Below are 16986 nucleotides of genomic sequence, written 5' to 3'. Positions count from 1 at the left end.
CGAGGCCTCTTATTGGCTGAGCTATTTCTTATCCCAGGATGCACCACCACTAATCCCCCAGATCTCGTTTGCCGCTTACAAGCTAGGACGTGGTCTCAAACTTGGCTGGGCTAAGTACTGTTTTATTCAAAGTTTCCTGTCAGAAATTTTGATATTTTGAACCCAAAAGCTGTTTTAACAGCTATTGTTGTTGCACGAGTGTGTTTGAAAACTTTTGTTGAGAAAAATTGTGTTTTTGGTTAAGGGAAGGTTTCCCGTTTAAGTTAGAGGGGCCTTCCCCTATTCTTATCTAGCGTTTTTGTTTTTTCTAGGAGGTCAAGTACCTGCTTAAGTTAGAGGGTCTTGACCCTCATTTTCAGTGATTATTGTACTGTTCTGTGTATTTTTTCTGACATTGTGTTTGTCTTAAAAAAAAAAAAAAAAAAAAAGAGATTATTACTTTCACTTCTTTGTGGTAAAATCTTCACAAACAGCTACTTTAACTGGTTTTCTTAGTGGTACTAAGCATGTCTAGGGAACATAGACCCTCTGGGTTTAAAAAGTGCACGAGGTGTGGTTACAAAATGTCGATAACGGACGACCACTCCTCGTGCGTTTATTGTTTAGGCGCCAAGCACCTACAGGAGTCCTGTAGCGTGTGTCACGCCTTTTCTTCTAGAGTCCTCCAGGAGAGGAAGAATAAATTAATATTAAAAGGACTGATTAAGCCCTCCTTCGAGGAGGCCTTATCTTCATCTTCCTCTCCTACCAAGAAGAAAAAAGCGTCGGCTCCGACCAGTCTGTCAGAACCGACTGCCAAAAAACCTAGGCAGGCTTCTCCATCGGCTCCACGGACTTCGGAGCCGAGGGCGGAACGGTCTGCCTCGATGCCTCCAGTCTCGACCCCTCTGGTTTCGGAGCCGAGGACTGGGGCATCAAGAGGCGGGTCACCTTCATCGGCTCCACTGATTTTGGAGCCGATGAGGGTTGCCGGCTCAGACTCTTCCCCTTCGGCGCCGAAGTCCTCCTCGGCACCGAGGGAAATTGTTTTGCGGTCTCCCTCGGAACCGATAGTAGTCGAATCCATTTGGAGCCGGTCCCCTAGTCCTATGGAGCCAATGGAGAAGTCGGTTCAGTCCCGATCGGTGTCATCTAGATCCTACAAGATGTCTGATTCGGACATTGACAGGGTGCTCCTAAGACTTTTCCAGTCTCCGGTGTTTCAAAAGTTAGTTTCGGCTCCAGCCCATTCGGCTTCGGAACCGATGGTCCACCCTGCTATTATGGTTCCTCCTCCAACAGCCTCGGCACCGTTGGAGCCGATGGAGGTTTTCGGGTCGGGCCCGACCCTTACTCCAACTCCGGCTATTGAGTCGGAGTTCGGTACACGGACGTCTTCTGTCGGCCCCGGGGGGGACGCTTTGGGACTGATATTTTCGGTCCCTAGCCTTCCTCTCGGTGCATCGGCTGTGGGGGTGCCATCTACCGTTGTGGCCACAGAGGTGGGACCTTCCCAGGATTCTGGTGGTCCTGCCTTCAGGGCCATGAGGAGTGTGTTAGCCAAATCTTCTTTGGCTACCTCCATGGTCTCCCCAGCTCCTTCCCTGCATACTGAGACTGGGTCTTTGGCAGTCCCCCTGTCCTTAGACAGCAGAGCCCCAGGGCCTGAGGTTACCCCCACTGGGGGTTCCCCCCCTCCTGGAGGTCCCTCTGAAGCTTCTTCGGAGGAACCCCCCAGGAAAAGATCATGCAAGAGGAAGCACGTTGACTCCCCTGATGAGTCTCTCACATCAGACACTGATCTTGATGATGCAGAGGGGTCCCCTAAGTCATCCTCTGATGATGTCTCCTTTGCAGACATCCTGGAGGCCCTTAAACAATGAGGCGGCTGGCAATCCAAACCCCCTTCTGCTGATGAGTCGGTGTTCCTTAAGGCCTTCGGGGCTCAGCCCTCCGCCTCCTGGGTATCTCCGCCCTTCGACGAGCTCCTGGATTTGATCTGTCGAAGGGCATGGGAACACCCAGACTCTGTGGAACCGGTGCCTGCTCGTCCTAATAAGTTCCTGTCAGCACCCCCAGAAAAGGAGTTTTTGATGAAAGGTGTGGCTGTAGATGCCTTGGTGGTGGCATCTGCTACCCAGCAAGATGTAGCAGAGGCTTCGACATCCATCCATCCTCCTAATAAGGAGTCTAGGAGCATGGATCGGTACGGTAAGCGCACCCTAAGTTCAGCGGCCTTTACTTTAAGGTCCCTGAACTATCTCACGCACTTTACCAGATTTCAGAGGGATCTGATTAAAGAACTGTCAGATACCCTCTTGGGTAACCTGCCTGAGCAGCTGGCCCAGACGGTTGGCTCTCAGCTGGCTATGCTGTCGTCCATATCAAACTCGTCCATGAGGCTCATTTCTTATGCGGCCGAAGGGGCGAGTAGAGCGGCGGGTACAGGCATTGCTCTACGAAGACAAGCCTGGCTCCGCCTGTGTCATTTTGCGGAGGCCTTTAAGTCTTCCTTTGCCGACGCCCCCTTTGATGGGTCCTCTTTGTTTGGACCCAAGGTAAAGGACACACTGACCCGCTGCGAGCAAGAAGGTAAGACTTTGACTGCCGTAAGGGCACGATTTTCCACTCCCTTTCAGCCTTACCCCAAGGCTAAAAGAGGAAGGAAATGTGGTTCAGTAGATCTCAAAAGTCTTACCCCTCACAGCAGGACGATCCCCCTTCTAGAGGCAGGGGAGGGGGAAATTCTTCTGGAAGACACCATCCTAGAGGCGGCAGAGGCCCTCGCAACACTGGAGACCGCGAGTCCTTTCATGGCTCTTCAGCCTTTCACAGTCCCTGAGGGATTGCCCGACTGTGCAGCTCCGGAGCCAGTCGGGGGTCGTTTTTCGAGGCACCTAAAAGCCTGGGAAGGTATCACTCAGGACCGATGGGTGCTTCGAATTATCGCCAGAGGTTACGCCATCCCTTTTTCTCACTCTCCACCTCAGTCCAAAAAAATCCCGGACCCGCCACCCAGTCAACGGGAAACTGCAGCCTCAGAAGTTTCAAAGCTGCTGCAAAAAGGAGTCATCCAACCGGTCCCCGCAGACCAGATCGGATTAGGGACTTACTCAAGATTCTTTTTGGTGCCAAAAAAGACTGGGGACTTGAGGCCCATTTTGGATCTCAGCATTCTAAACCGTTCAGTCAAAAAGTCCAAGTTCCGAATGGTCACCCTACAATCCATTCTCCCACTGCTGGAGAAAGGTGTTTGGATGTGCTCCATAGATCTCAAGGACGCATATTACCATATCATGGTACATCAAGCATTCAGGAGACATCTGCGCTTCAGCCTAGGAGGCAGTCATTTTCAGTTCTGCGCGCTGCCCTTTGGTCTCACCACAGCCCCCAGGGTGTTCACCAAATGTTTGGCGGTCGTGACTGCTCACCTGAGAAGTCTAGGATTCCAGGTGTTTCCGTATCTAGATGACTGGCTCCTAACTGCCACCTCCAAGCATCTACTATTGCGGAGCCTACAAGCCACGATATCACTGGGCAATTCCCTTGGAATCACCTTCAATTGGCCAAAGTCTGTGTTGCTGCCATCTCAACGCATAAGATTCATCGGAGTAGAGATAGACTCAAACTGAATGCGGGTCTATCTACCTACAGACAGGATACAAACCATACAGGCTCAAGTTCGAGCCTTACTTCCCAGATCCAAAGCCCCAGCCAGAATGGTCCTGCAGCTATTGGGATCCATGTCCGCCACGGTTCTTCTAGTTCCCCTAGCAAGGTTGCACATGAGAATTCTCCAGTGGCTTCTTTCAACTCAGTGGTCCTTTCAGGATCTCCCTCTCAGTCACCTCATATGGATCACGGAAACCTGCAAACGGGATCTTCGCTGGTGGCTGGTGCCCTCCAATCTGGATCAGGGATGACCCTTTGTTCCACCTCCTCCTGTGGCCACTTTGACTATGGACGCCTCCCAGATGGGGTGGGGGGGGGCATTCCCTGGGCAGGTCAGTCCAAGGCAAATGGCATTTGGAAGAGACCCTACTTCATATCAACATTCTAGAAATGAGAGCGGTGCTTCTGTCCCTTCAAGCCCTTCACGATTACCTCCTTCAGGGCGTAATTGCCGTTCACTTCGACAACATGTCAGTTGTCTGGTACCTGAACAAACAGGGAGGGACCAGATCCTACCCCCTTTGCAGAGAGGCCATGAGAGTTTGGGAATGGGCAGTGTCGACCAAACGCTTACTAGTGGCGACTCATATCCCGGGCAAGTCCAATGTGATAGCCGACAGACTGAGCAGAACTATCCTCTCTCCACATGAGTGGTCTCTGAACATTACAGTTGCAAATCAGATTTTCAGCAAATGGGGAGTTCCGTGTTGCGACCTCTTCGTGACTCCGCTGAATGCTAAGTGCAAAAAGTTCTTCTCCCTCACCCCGGCTCCGGGGAAGAGCCCTATGGACGCACTAGCCCGTCTGTGGCCCACCGGCTTGCTGTATGCTTTTCCTCCAGTCCCTCTCCTTCCCAGGGTGATCCAAAAGGCGTCTCTCTTGGGGAGCAAAATTATCTTAGTTGCTCCTTACTGGCCTCGTCAGGTATGGTTCCCCTATCTTCGGAAATATGCACTGGAAGGTCCATGGTTCCTGGATCAGATCCCAGACCTATTGGTTCATCAGTCAGGACTATTCCACCAGTCCCTACACACCTTAAAATTGACAGCTTGGCTCCTCCTCTTCCGACTATAGTCAGGAATCATACCTTGGATCCGGAAGTTGTACACATTTTATCCTCGGCCCACAAGTCTGCTACAAAGAAATTGTATTCTAGCAAATGGAAAAGATTTGCTATTTGGGCTCAACTCCGGGGTCTGGATCCCATCACTATCCCCGTATCAGAAGTACTGAAATTTCTAACTTCCCTTTTCAATCAAGGCTCTTCAGTCTCTACCATCAAGGTTCAATTGGCAGCTATTTCCAATTTTCATGAATCTATAAACCCACCTTTAATGAGCAACAGATTGTGTAAGACCTTCTTGAAAGGTGCTGCGCTTTTAAGACCTCCGATTTCTCATCCTGCTCCTCCATGGGATCTCGATGTGGTGTTACATGCCTTAACTTCCTCCCCCTTCGAACCGGCAGCAACATGTGATTTAAAATTTCTATCGTGGAAAACTGCTTTTCTAGTGGCGATTACTTCTGCCAGAAGGGTTTCAGAACTTCAAGCTTTGTCTGTAAAACCTCCGTACTTGGTTTTTCACAAAGATAGAGTATCTCTCAGGCCAAATCCATCCTTTGTCCCTAAAGTTTGTTCTGGTTTCTGCCTACAACAGTCATTAGAACTTCCAGTCTTCTTTCCGAAGTATTCTAACAAAGCGGAATACATATTCCACACATTAGATATCCACAGGCAATTGCGTTTTTATTTAGATAGGACCAAACAAACAAGAAAATCAGATCAATTGTTTTTATCCTTTTCGGACAATAAATTGGGCAAAGCCGTCACAAAGGTCACTACTGCCAAATGGATCAGGGACTGTATTACTCAAGCTTATTCCTTTTCTAATAAAGAGCTTACGACCTCTGTCAAGGCTCATTCTACAAGAGCTATGGCTACTTCAATAGCATTCCATTCTAAGCTTGCCATTAGTGACATTTGTGCTGCGGCTACGTGGTCCTCCCCGCACACTTTCATTTCCCACTACAAATTGGATGTGGCATCTAGAGGATGAGCATCATTTGGTTCCACAGTGCTCAGGAGTGTTTTCCAGTAAGCCACCCAGGATTTAGGTGCTAGGGACGCTGTCCCATCAGTACAGAATGTAGGCAAGATAGGATCACATAACATCTTTTAGTTATGTACTTACCATAACTTTAGATGTTTGGGATCCATCTCGCCTACATTCCCAATAACCCACCCTCCTTCCCCCTTCCTTGGAGATCAGAGGATATCAGAAGGTCCGAATCCTGTTGTTTCATCTTGAAACATCTGGCAATGTTATATAAACAAGTTGTGTACGTGTGCATGAATGCGGACAAACAAGATCTGGGGGATTAGTGGTGGTGCATCCTGGGATAAGAAATAGCTCAGCCAATAAGAGGCCTCGCTCTATAGCATAGCGTGCCGAGTCGGAGCCGAGGGATCGGCTCCGAGCCCATCAGTACTGAATGTAGGTGAGATGGATCCCAAACATCTAAAGTTATGGTAAGTACATAACTAAAAGTTCACCACCTCTGGCCATGAACACAGGAAGTGGCTTTTCCAGGAGTGGCACTGGCACCACCATGCCCAGGGTCAGATGCAGTACTACTTGCTGATCATGACTAGTGTCTGCTGGAACCATCTCCCTCTTGGGACAGCCCAGGACCTCGTGCCGATGGCCTGCCACATTGTGGTGTTGACAGCAACCTCCCTTCTGTAGTGCTAGTGGTACTGCCACTATGGGAGCATGACTGTGCATGGCCATGTGGACTCTCAGCTGATGGTGGTGCTGACCTACATCCATGTGTCTGAAGCCCTACTCCCACCACATGTTCCAGCACAGACAATGTGTGCTTAGGGACTGACAATGTCTCACCACCCATCTGTGAAATGATGCATGGCATCACCAGTGTTGTGGATGGAGTCATGCCTGCCAGACAGTGATGCATCCATGATCCTCAGCATGCATCTGGTGTTGCATTCAGATCATGCCTATACCTCCATGATGGACCGAAACATGCATTGAGTGACTCATGATGTGATACCTGCGACAGGTGATGGATGGGCAGCAGTCCTTCTTTGAGCACCCCTGTCAATCTGCCTGTGTGGGACCTCACCAGCTGTCTGGCTAAGGCTAGTGTCTAAAGTCTCAAATGCCATAGTCGCTGCACTCTCCTGTTCGATGCCACCACCCTCTGACTGTTCAATATCTATGGACACAGGGGAATGGGTATGTTTGGGCATATTGACTGTGTGCGGGGACATTGGGGGAGGAAGTGGCATATAAACCCATGGAAGAGATTCAACCCCCAGCAACCCCACCTGCACCTTACTATGCCCACCATAATCATCAGAGTCCGATGAGACACTGACATCAGGTTGTGAGGGAAACACATTCCAACCCCCATGGTCACATGTGAGGAGGAAGACAGCATAACTACATTAATACATGCACTATTATGTCTGCTGATACACACACACACACACACACACACACACACACACACACACACACACACACACACACACATACAGATGAGGTGCTACAACCACATTATACATACCACACCTTATTACTGATCCCATGCACAACACACAAGCAGATCACAGTAGACGCAGTCAAGACAGACCTTTAACAACATGCAGTGTAACTATGTCCAGTTAATTTTGCCAGTACTATACAACTGTGAGATAAGCGAAATGTCAGTGTATGTGATGGACCTTCATCTAAAAAACAGTGCACCCGTCTCCACCATACCTATTCCCCCTTTATGTTAGACTGCATACACCTTCAGAAAAATATGTACAAATATGTTACAGCTCCTGCAACTATGCTACTGTGATTACCAATTCAATGCACTGCAGTGAATCCCTCCACAACTGAACATGCAAGTATTGTACTATTGCTAAGCTGAACAGTTGTGTCCATGGAAAACTGGCAGCCCTTAACATTCCTAAGGTATAGATGAGCCATAACAAAACAGTTTCACATTCACTGGCTACAGGATGTTGGACTCCGGCCACATTAGATGTCCCTACAGAATTGTGAGGGAGAGATATTGTCAGCAAACACAAATGTGGCACTTGTACAGGATAATATGTGCATATACCAACATGTACAGTACAAAATGTGATACTGACCACATTGCTGACAGTCTGATTATGTGCGCACATGTGTGCATTACAACCCCTCCCCAAAATGCAGATTGACCTGACATCCATGTACAGGTATGCAGAGGCTGCCACTATGATTGCAACAGTATTAAAGTGATAACCACAGGCGGTTTACCTGGATGCTCCTCTGCTGTGGAATCTGTGCCACCCACCTCCATGATGTATGGGGTGATGATGCTTTCAACATGGTGGCTGAACCCAGGTTTGCAAGGAAGTCCTCTGTGGCCAAGATTGGCTGTTTTGTTGCAGGCCCTCCACCGGTGCCAGCACGGTCCCTGGCACCAGCTGCAGCCCTTTGCCGTTTGGCATTTATCATATCAGTGGCCCTGTGTCGGACCTGCTCATAGCTTCTGTCCTGTAGCCTGACGTGATTTACTGATGCAACAAGGTCTGCCCACAGTGCAGCACATTGTTTATTCATATGGCGACTCCTCTACAGCAGGATGGCATGATGCAGTGTGAGGCCATCATCTATGACTTAATTCTCGGCTGCAGAAAAAGGTGGGTTCCTCTGTCTGTACATAACTCCTGAAAGACAAGAAGAGGGGAACAGATCACAGAACCACATACATTGCTCTCCATTATATATGCACCCTGCACATCCACATTTGCCAGCACTATCCTCCACTAACTTCCACATCATACACCACCATCTCTCACCACAGTATGTTTGTGGCTATCAGCAACATAGTGGCAGTGCATCATGCGTTTCCATCCTCATCCTGCTGTTTCCATGTTCTCTAAGGTGTTCAAATGCATCTTTTCTGTTGCATCTATTACTGTTTGTTTATAGCCTGTCTACATTGTATATGGTAGTATAAGCTTCCTACACTTCTATTAAGCACATAGGCTGTGGGGCCACCCCTTTGGTCTCCCTGGCCTTCCTCCCTCAAATTCTGACAAATATGGCAGGACAATGTCTTACAATTTCCCCTGCCAGTCTGATTGATATGGGCATCCTGACACAGTGTAGCAACTGCCTCATGTACACAGACAACCATCTACAAACACCAGCAAGGAACACAATTTGTGAGAGATGCAATGAAATTAGGAACCTAAAGTCCATACTCGCTCCCTCTCAAGCCTGCATATCTGGCACCGAAAAGGTTGTCAACACAATCAGTACACCTCACACACCACTCACAAATACACAACACACATCCACATATGTGAAGGTCCACCACATAAACATCCCCAAACAAAAGGAGACCTCAGAGACAAAAAAAACATGTAAACTCCACAGCCCTGCACACCACATAACATGCATAGCCACACACCTGTGTCCCACAGCCACTAAGGCGTCACCATAGATCAAACATATTAGTCATAGCAGACTCCATTGTGAGACACACAGATGTGCATCTCACCAGGCTGTATATGTAGAAGGTCACTGTTACTTGTATGTCAGGTGCCAGAATCTGCCATATCACATGCACACTGCTGTCTCTCAACAAGAGTTACTGTTATGAGTCTGTCATAGTCCATGTTGGCGTGCCTGACCTGAGACGTACCTGCCTGGACTATATGACTCATCATATGAAGATTGAGCCCACTGAGTATGTGTCCTGGGCAGGTATGACCCTAGCCTTAAGCAGCAGTCTGCTGTCACCCAGAATGATGCCCCAATACAATCAGGAAATAATTGACCTTAACAATTGGCTTGGTTTCTGGTGCCATTCCAGGGGGATCCAGTACCTGATAGCATAAGATGATATGATCAACAGACTACAATGCTTTGCCAAAGATGGCCTCCATCTGTCTCACCTGACCTTCAGGCTCCTGGCCATGGTTCTTGTCACCACCATAGTGCCTTTATTCGGAAATGTGGTGACATTAACACTAACAACATGAAACTGTCAACAAATCACAAATTGAAGGCCATGCTGCTGAACACTAGGCATCTGAACATGAGTCTGCACTCATTGCAAGCAGTGTTAACCCTGGAGAATGCTGACATCTGTGCAGTGGCAGACACATGGTTCAAAGCTGTAGAGAGCACCCCAGCCTTACATGGTCACCCATCCAATCATACAGTCAGATCCCCAAGGTGTGGGCAGTAAAGTCAAGGGACATAGGGTTTCACTATATATGAAAGACATACACACCTTCAGGCTGGTCAAACAGTAAGACACACAGGAGACAATCCAGGTGGAGTTAACCATTGCCACAACCCCTAGTAAAATCATAGCCAGCTACCGGCCCCCTCATGTGACCAGGAAGCCCATTCTACCTATATGGACTTGTTAAACTCTATCAAGATTCAACTCTGTACTCTGATCCTGGGTGACTTTAGGTACTCAAACAGATTGGAAGACCAACTCATGCCAGTGCACACGTGCCTAGAGATTCATAGAATTTGGCAATGCAAACACATTAAAACTGCTAGTTGCTGCCCGCACATGAGGTGAAGATCTCTGGGAGTTGATAATATACAACATGGGTAAACATTGCAGCATACCTACAGTATCATCCTTCATGGTAAAACCAAACATAAAGTGCTCATGTTTGCAGTCATCTCTTACAAAACCCCTCTAGCTAGGGTCAGACATACAAACATCTCCAAAGTTGATTACAGCCTCCTGAATGATGGCATATACAACTTCACAGCCCCCTCCCCCTCTGTAGGAACTGGCACCAATATCCACAAATACACCAAAGCACTATTGCATTTGTATAGATGCATGGAGTTAGGTATATCTGACAGGACTACATCATCCTCTGCAAGGATAAGTAAACCTGTGTGGTGGGCATCTGCAATAAATACACTCTATAACAGGAGTGAAATATTGCTGTCCAAGACCAAGAAGGAGCAGGTGCCTAATGTGAAGCAGTGTCTCCTTAGCCTGTACAAGCAAATAAGAGCACTACTGAAATCCTGCAAAGCAAACTCCGAGCCCACATTGGTGATATCAACTAGAGACAGTCATATCCCCCTCTTCACATATGTCTGCAATCTCAAAGGAAGCACCCAGATCTGTTCAGATGTGGTGGTCAGGGACACCAGATATACAAGTGCTGTTGATATACCAAACTTGCTGCCTGACAGAGTCAGTGAAAGTTTCACCCCCTGCCCCCCCCCCTTCAGTAGATCAGGACATCCCCAGTACCTGACTCCTTCCTCTTATATCTAGGGAACAGGTTATCATTGGCATCTCAAAGTCATGGAATACAGCCTTCATGGGACCCGATCACATCACAGGATGCATCCTACATGACCTAAAGCATGAACCTGCAGCACCATTAGGCACCGTATTCAACCATAGCCACCTTTGTCCCAGCTGAGTGGAGGACACCCACTGTCATCCCCTTACACTAAGGTGGAACGTCCACTGATCTGGCACATTATAGACCCATCAGCCTAACTAGTCTGATCTGCAAAGCCATGTGGCCAACCACATTTGCAGAAGACTGGATACTGGGTGCTGTCACCAAATCTCCTAGTGATGTGGACATCCACCAAAAAGGTCTCATGCAGACACATGAGTGGTGCCAGACACATGGCCATAGGCCACATGCCACAAAATTCAGCATCATCCCCTTAGGGGAGAGTAACGTCCCCACAAATGATCACATTACTAACAACGTCCTAAGCACGCAATCAGTCATGAGGGATTTGGACACACAGGTTGATGGCACCATGTCATTTGACCACCATATTGCTTCCTTTGTAAGGAAAGCCTTCTACATGGCCCACCTCATACGTAAGGGTTTCTCATCTAGGGACATGGGGGTCATAACATCCCTGTATTTCTCACTAATACAACCCATTATTGAGTATAATGCCCCTTTCATCATGTACCTTGTAAAGCATATGCAGCAGCTGGGGAGACCACAGAGGTTTCTCACCAGAGAATACCAGGGCCTCAAACATCTACCATACACAGACGGGCTAAAAGGCCAGCCTTCTACCTGGTTTCATACAGACTCCTCTGAGGTGACCTCTGTGTGGCATACAAGGTGATCATGGACTCCACCTTGATGGGACTGCTGCACATATGCAACTCAAGCTCTAGTCGAGTAACCCGCACATGCGCCCTCAAACTGGTCTGTGACACCAACAGGACTTGGTGGGCCAGATGTGTGTCCCACACACTGACCCATCTGTGGAATGGACACCCTATCCACATCAGACAGAGTACCTGGTTACCCCTTTTTAAGTGAAACTTGGATAACTGGATGGTAAACAGGTCATACACTCTTGGGATACCACCTGTGCCCCTGCTGGACTGGGGCATCAGGTGCTGACTTGCATAAACATGGTCTAAACTCTGGGCTAGGCTTATGAGGGCCTCAGGGCAGATAGCCTACTCACCTCCTATGATCCGAGGTATACCGGTTATGGCCCTGTATGCTGTGATGGACTGTGTTGTCATGTCTTCACACCCATCACTGCCATTTACTGTGGTGTGTCCTCTATGGGTGACATCCCAGTACCATGTCATACAGCCACCATCCAACAAATAGGTGAGTGTTACTACAAGTGTATGGGGACAGTCCAGCAACATGTGTGTGACCCCATGACAGCACTGGAAATGTGCTGTGGGATAGCCTCCCCTGTCGGTGTCTGACATCCGCAGTACACAGATGTTTGCAGAATGTGTACATGTGCCTGATATATGTAAACCCTCTGCCAGACAAATGTGGATGTGTGCCAAACAGTTGGAGAATACGTAATGTTTTTTCCCTAACTGTGAGTAATCTGGCTGTCACATGCCAGACCCCTCAGAAAACATGTATGGTACATTAATATCTGATACTGTATTTATTCCCTTATACTGTATTCTCGATATGTACACTCTGTCACTGAGGCTGGGCCTGTGTCCTCCCACTACTACTGGCTATAACTTGCTGTCCTGCAGTAGGGAGTCAACAGGTATGCTAGGCGTAGCTCCCAAGCAATGTGGTACATGTGTGGGTTACACAGTGTCCTAGCCAGAGTACATAAGGAACAGTCAGAGACACCTGCCCAATGTTTGAAGTATGCCTGTGTGACATTTACAGACTGAGAGGAGCTCACTGACAGTACATCATGTGATATGCCAGCTGTATCCACCAGTACTTACTGTCACTATTGTCTAAAACACAATCCTGTAGCATTTGTACATGAGCTGACCATTGTTGGAGGGACTCAGGTGGCCAGAGCTGTGATCTATGTTACAGCGGACAGAGCCAAAAGGGAAGCCTGTAGGTGCCAGACAGCTGAGTAACAGCAACATGTCATTCCAAGATATGTACTACAGACCTACTTTTGTAATCCCTATTTCCCATAAATGCATCCTCCCATCTGCATTCCATTAATGGGGACTTATATTACCTACCTGATATAGTGCTGTTCTCCTTTATGTGCAGAAATCATGTAGTATATTGGTTACGTTCTTGCAGTCTGCAGCATATGTAAATAAAGTCACAGACCTGTTTACCATAGGCAGCAGCTTGCCTTTTGTAGATAATGCTCATGAACAGGTGATTGCCTGTGCACCAGTATGTCACATTTGCTAATTGTATCCAGAACAGCTGGGTTGCATTTTCATTAGCCAATGGCATGGCACCACAGTTTCCATGTAGGCCTTGGCCCTTGGCCTCTGAGATGTACATTTTTGAGGTGTGGGGACTACAGCATCACAGAAGGTAGGTAAATATACTGTCTACTGTCTGGATTTATATGTTCACATTTTGGCATGCTATGTTTGGACATTGTGAACAGACTTTCTGATTATGTGGCAGTTTACTGTTTAACAATGTGGGTTGAGGTCAGTAAGGAAACAGACAGATGTGAGTGTCATTTGTCATTTGCATCAGAATATGCATGCTGCTGCAGTAGATGCTGGTCTATCAGCTGTGTATGCTTCTAGGGGAAGATTATGACACATGCCCCTGTCACTTGACCATTCCTCCCCCTCTTTCTGTATGGCTGTTGTGTGGATCCCCTGTTCTGGGTGTTTGGAAGGTATGGTAGGTCTGTAGCAGGTAGCTGAACATACAGACGCATATGCTGCAGGCTGCAGCTGCTGCATTCTGGCCAGAAGTCATACCAGGGATTGTAAATACACTGGAGGACACCAAGCTGTATATGTCAGTGAGGGAGCAGTGTCCGCTCTGTTGCCACAGCATAGCCAGGGTGATGGTATTCATAACAGTCCAGGTGAGGCATGTGCCTCAGGTAAATATGTTATGTAATAGTGCCATCCAGAGAGTGGTATGTGACATTTAGGACACCTATACATATTTGTGAAGTGTGTCCCAACCTACAAGCCTTTACCTTGCTAATATGGGTGGCAGTGACTGCAGTAGCAGCAACCAGTGCTGCTTAAAATTGCAAGGCTCAGTCATGTATTTGTTGTTTTGACAAGCATGTACCTGACATTTAACAGACTGGAATGGATGCCAGGACTGTGTGAGACAAAAATGATAGAGTACAATGCCCCATTTGGCATATATCTCACTAGACATTTACAACACCTAGAAAGGCCACAAAAATACCTCACTAACAGGATTACTGGCCTCAAACAGATGTCATATGCAGAACATCTAAAAAAACTCCAGCTCTACTCTGTCACTTATTGCCTACTCAGAGGCAACCTCTTCCTTACATACAAAGCCATGTCAAATCCAGATCTGTTGGACATGCTACATTTAAAGAAACCCCGATCCCTCCGAGCCAAATGCTCCAGGGACATAAACCTTGCGACCACAATAAACAGAACATGTTGGAGGGATAGATTCCTGTCCCATAGACTTAGACAATTTGGAATTCGAAGCCTCATATCCCAGAGAGAGGAGTGTGGGTGACATAACTCTGTTGATTAATTTCTGTAATGATTGATTGTGGGCAGTGTACGTGGGGGCAAAATGGAGAACTATGTATGTGACGATATTTTTTTGGGGGGGCAGATGCCCATTTTTTTAAGGAGATAGTGGAATGTTGAGGAAGAGATAAAGGTATGTGTGGGGAGGTAAGGTGGGTAGGAGAGGTAGCATTTGGAAACAGACAAGATAGACTAGACAGCAGACAAGGGTGGTGTATGACACATGAGGGGTAAACAACTTGGATGGGGAGGGTGTTGTGGTATCAGAGAGCCATGTGCCCCAGACCCTCCAGGTTGGCCAGTCTGCCCTCAATCTAATGCAGTCGATTATCAAACCCTTGCTGCATGATCCTGTGCACCACGCCTGGTAGCTGTTGCTGGGTGATAACTCCTTCTCTGTGCCCACTTCCAGGGAGGACAGGCCCCATCCCCTGAGGTGGTTCCACCCATAGGTGATGCAGGACCAGCAGAGGAGGCATCTCCTGGTTGGATTCCAGATGTGTTTGGACCCAGTGCCATGGCTGGTTGAGGAAGGGTAGGTGGATCCATAGGAACCAACTTACCCAGTCGAGCTTTGGTGTTGAGGTTTTTCAAAGTGAATAGGTTAGTAATGAACAGAACATTTAAATGTTAGTTATAACAGCATGCCAGGTTGTTCCAATTAACCCAGTAACATAACATTGCATAGCATATGGAACACAACAATAAGTGGTACAACAGTCAGTATTGTAACAGCATACCAGTAACAGTTACGGCAAAAGAAGAAAAAAAACAAAAAAATCACTCGACCGGTAACCACTTCTCCCCAGGACATTCAGGACAGCAGATCCAAGGATAAAATAGCCTTTAATGTTCACCAACACAATAATAACAGGAATTCACAAAAAAAAATCAATATCAGTAGGGCTTTGATATTGATTTTATGAACTGGATTTTAAGGTTTAAACCAAATGCACATCTATTTTAGAGTGGATGTAACACACATTTTCTCTGAATACTAGAGCTGCAATTCATCTTTTTTAAACTATTATACTTTTAATTAGGTTATTCCTTGATAATTGATTGATGGTATGCACACTTAATTGATTTGTGGATGTGATTGGTTGTGCTGCATCATTTAAATGTACTGGATGGGGATACTTCTTTGTTCTGAAGAAGCCTAGTATTTTACTGGGTGAAAGCGTGCTAAACTGATTTTTTTGTGAATTCCTGTTATTATTGTATTGGTGAACATTAGGGGCTATTTTATCCTTGGATCTGCTGTCCTGGGGAGACATAGTTACAGCAAAAGGCCATCAACATAAGTAATTCAACAAGGTATGTTAGTATGCAACCATTGTAATATATAACAATAGTAAAACACAAGTCCCAACATAGCATTTTGAAAAAAACATATGTTAGAAGTAAGCCATACCCAATGTATAACAATAATAAATTATGATGCAGATGAGGGGTGGGGGTAGAGAGAAAGACATTCCATTACTACCAGTATAGGCTATATTGTTTGCAACAGTACTCTGATATACTCTAAAGGTCTGTCCTTACTTTATGTATAACAGTGCCCTATAGCTTCTGTAGCACCTACATACCTCTCAAGCTGTCTGCATGGGACAGTGCAGGCCAAGCTGTAACACTTACAGGTATACAACTACAGTGGAGTATTACATGTCAGGGGAACAGATATGTGCATCAAGGTATACTGTGGACTGATGTAGTGTGACTGTGTTATTGACATAAATCAAGTGTATGTTAAATCTGTCTCCAAAGGATTTGGCACTAGTGATTACTGTCCATGACAGAGTGACACTTAAGAGACATGTATCGTGCACAGTACAGAGATGTTACATTTATCATGCTGTCCTTGGCAGGCATGAGGTTAGACTATCAGCAGACATTTACAGACTCACCAGGCATACAGTAGTAACACGATTAAACAGTTTTGTTTCATTAACCTGTATTAGTACTGTACTTGACTTTTAATATACTGATATCTTATCACCTTGCTGAGCAATGCTGTTAACACTCTGGTACATCTGGACACACAAATTAGTAATCCATTTGAACAGCTACTACAGCTTTTTATTTACCTGTAGTTTCTGTGGGCAGAACATCTGTTAACAATACATAACTGTTTCTATAAATATTTAGTAGCACTTCTCTCTGGATTTGAACCCCAGTCTGTGTGTGACAAAATATACATCATACGTACTGTTTATCAAACTGATCTACTAAGCCAGTGCTAAATATTGATTGATATGTGCCTAGAGCTCACATGGTAACAAACTGTGAACTGGTAATAGAGGTATACTGTTATACCAGACTGCAGTG

This window comes from Protopterus annectens, chromosome 10.part0 (assembly GCF_019279795.1).
Source record: "Protopterus annectens isolate FY-2018-M chromosome 10.part0, PAN1.0, whole genome shotgun sequence".
NCBI classification, from domain to species: domain Eukaryota; kingdom Metazoa; phylum Chordata; order Ceratodontiformes; family Protopteridae; genus Protopterus; species Protopterus annectens.
Note: the sequence above shows the minus strand (reverse complement) of the source record.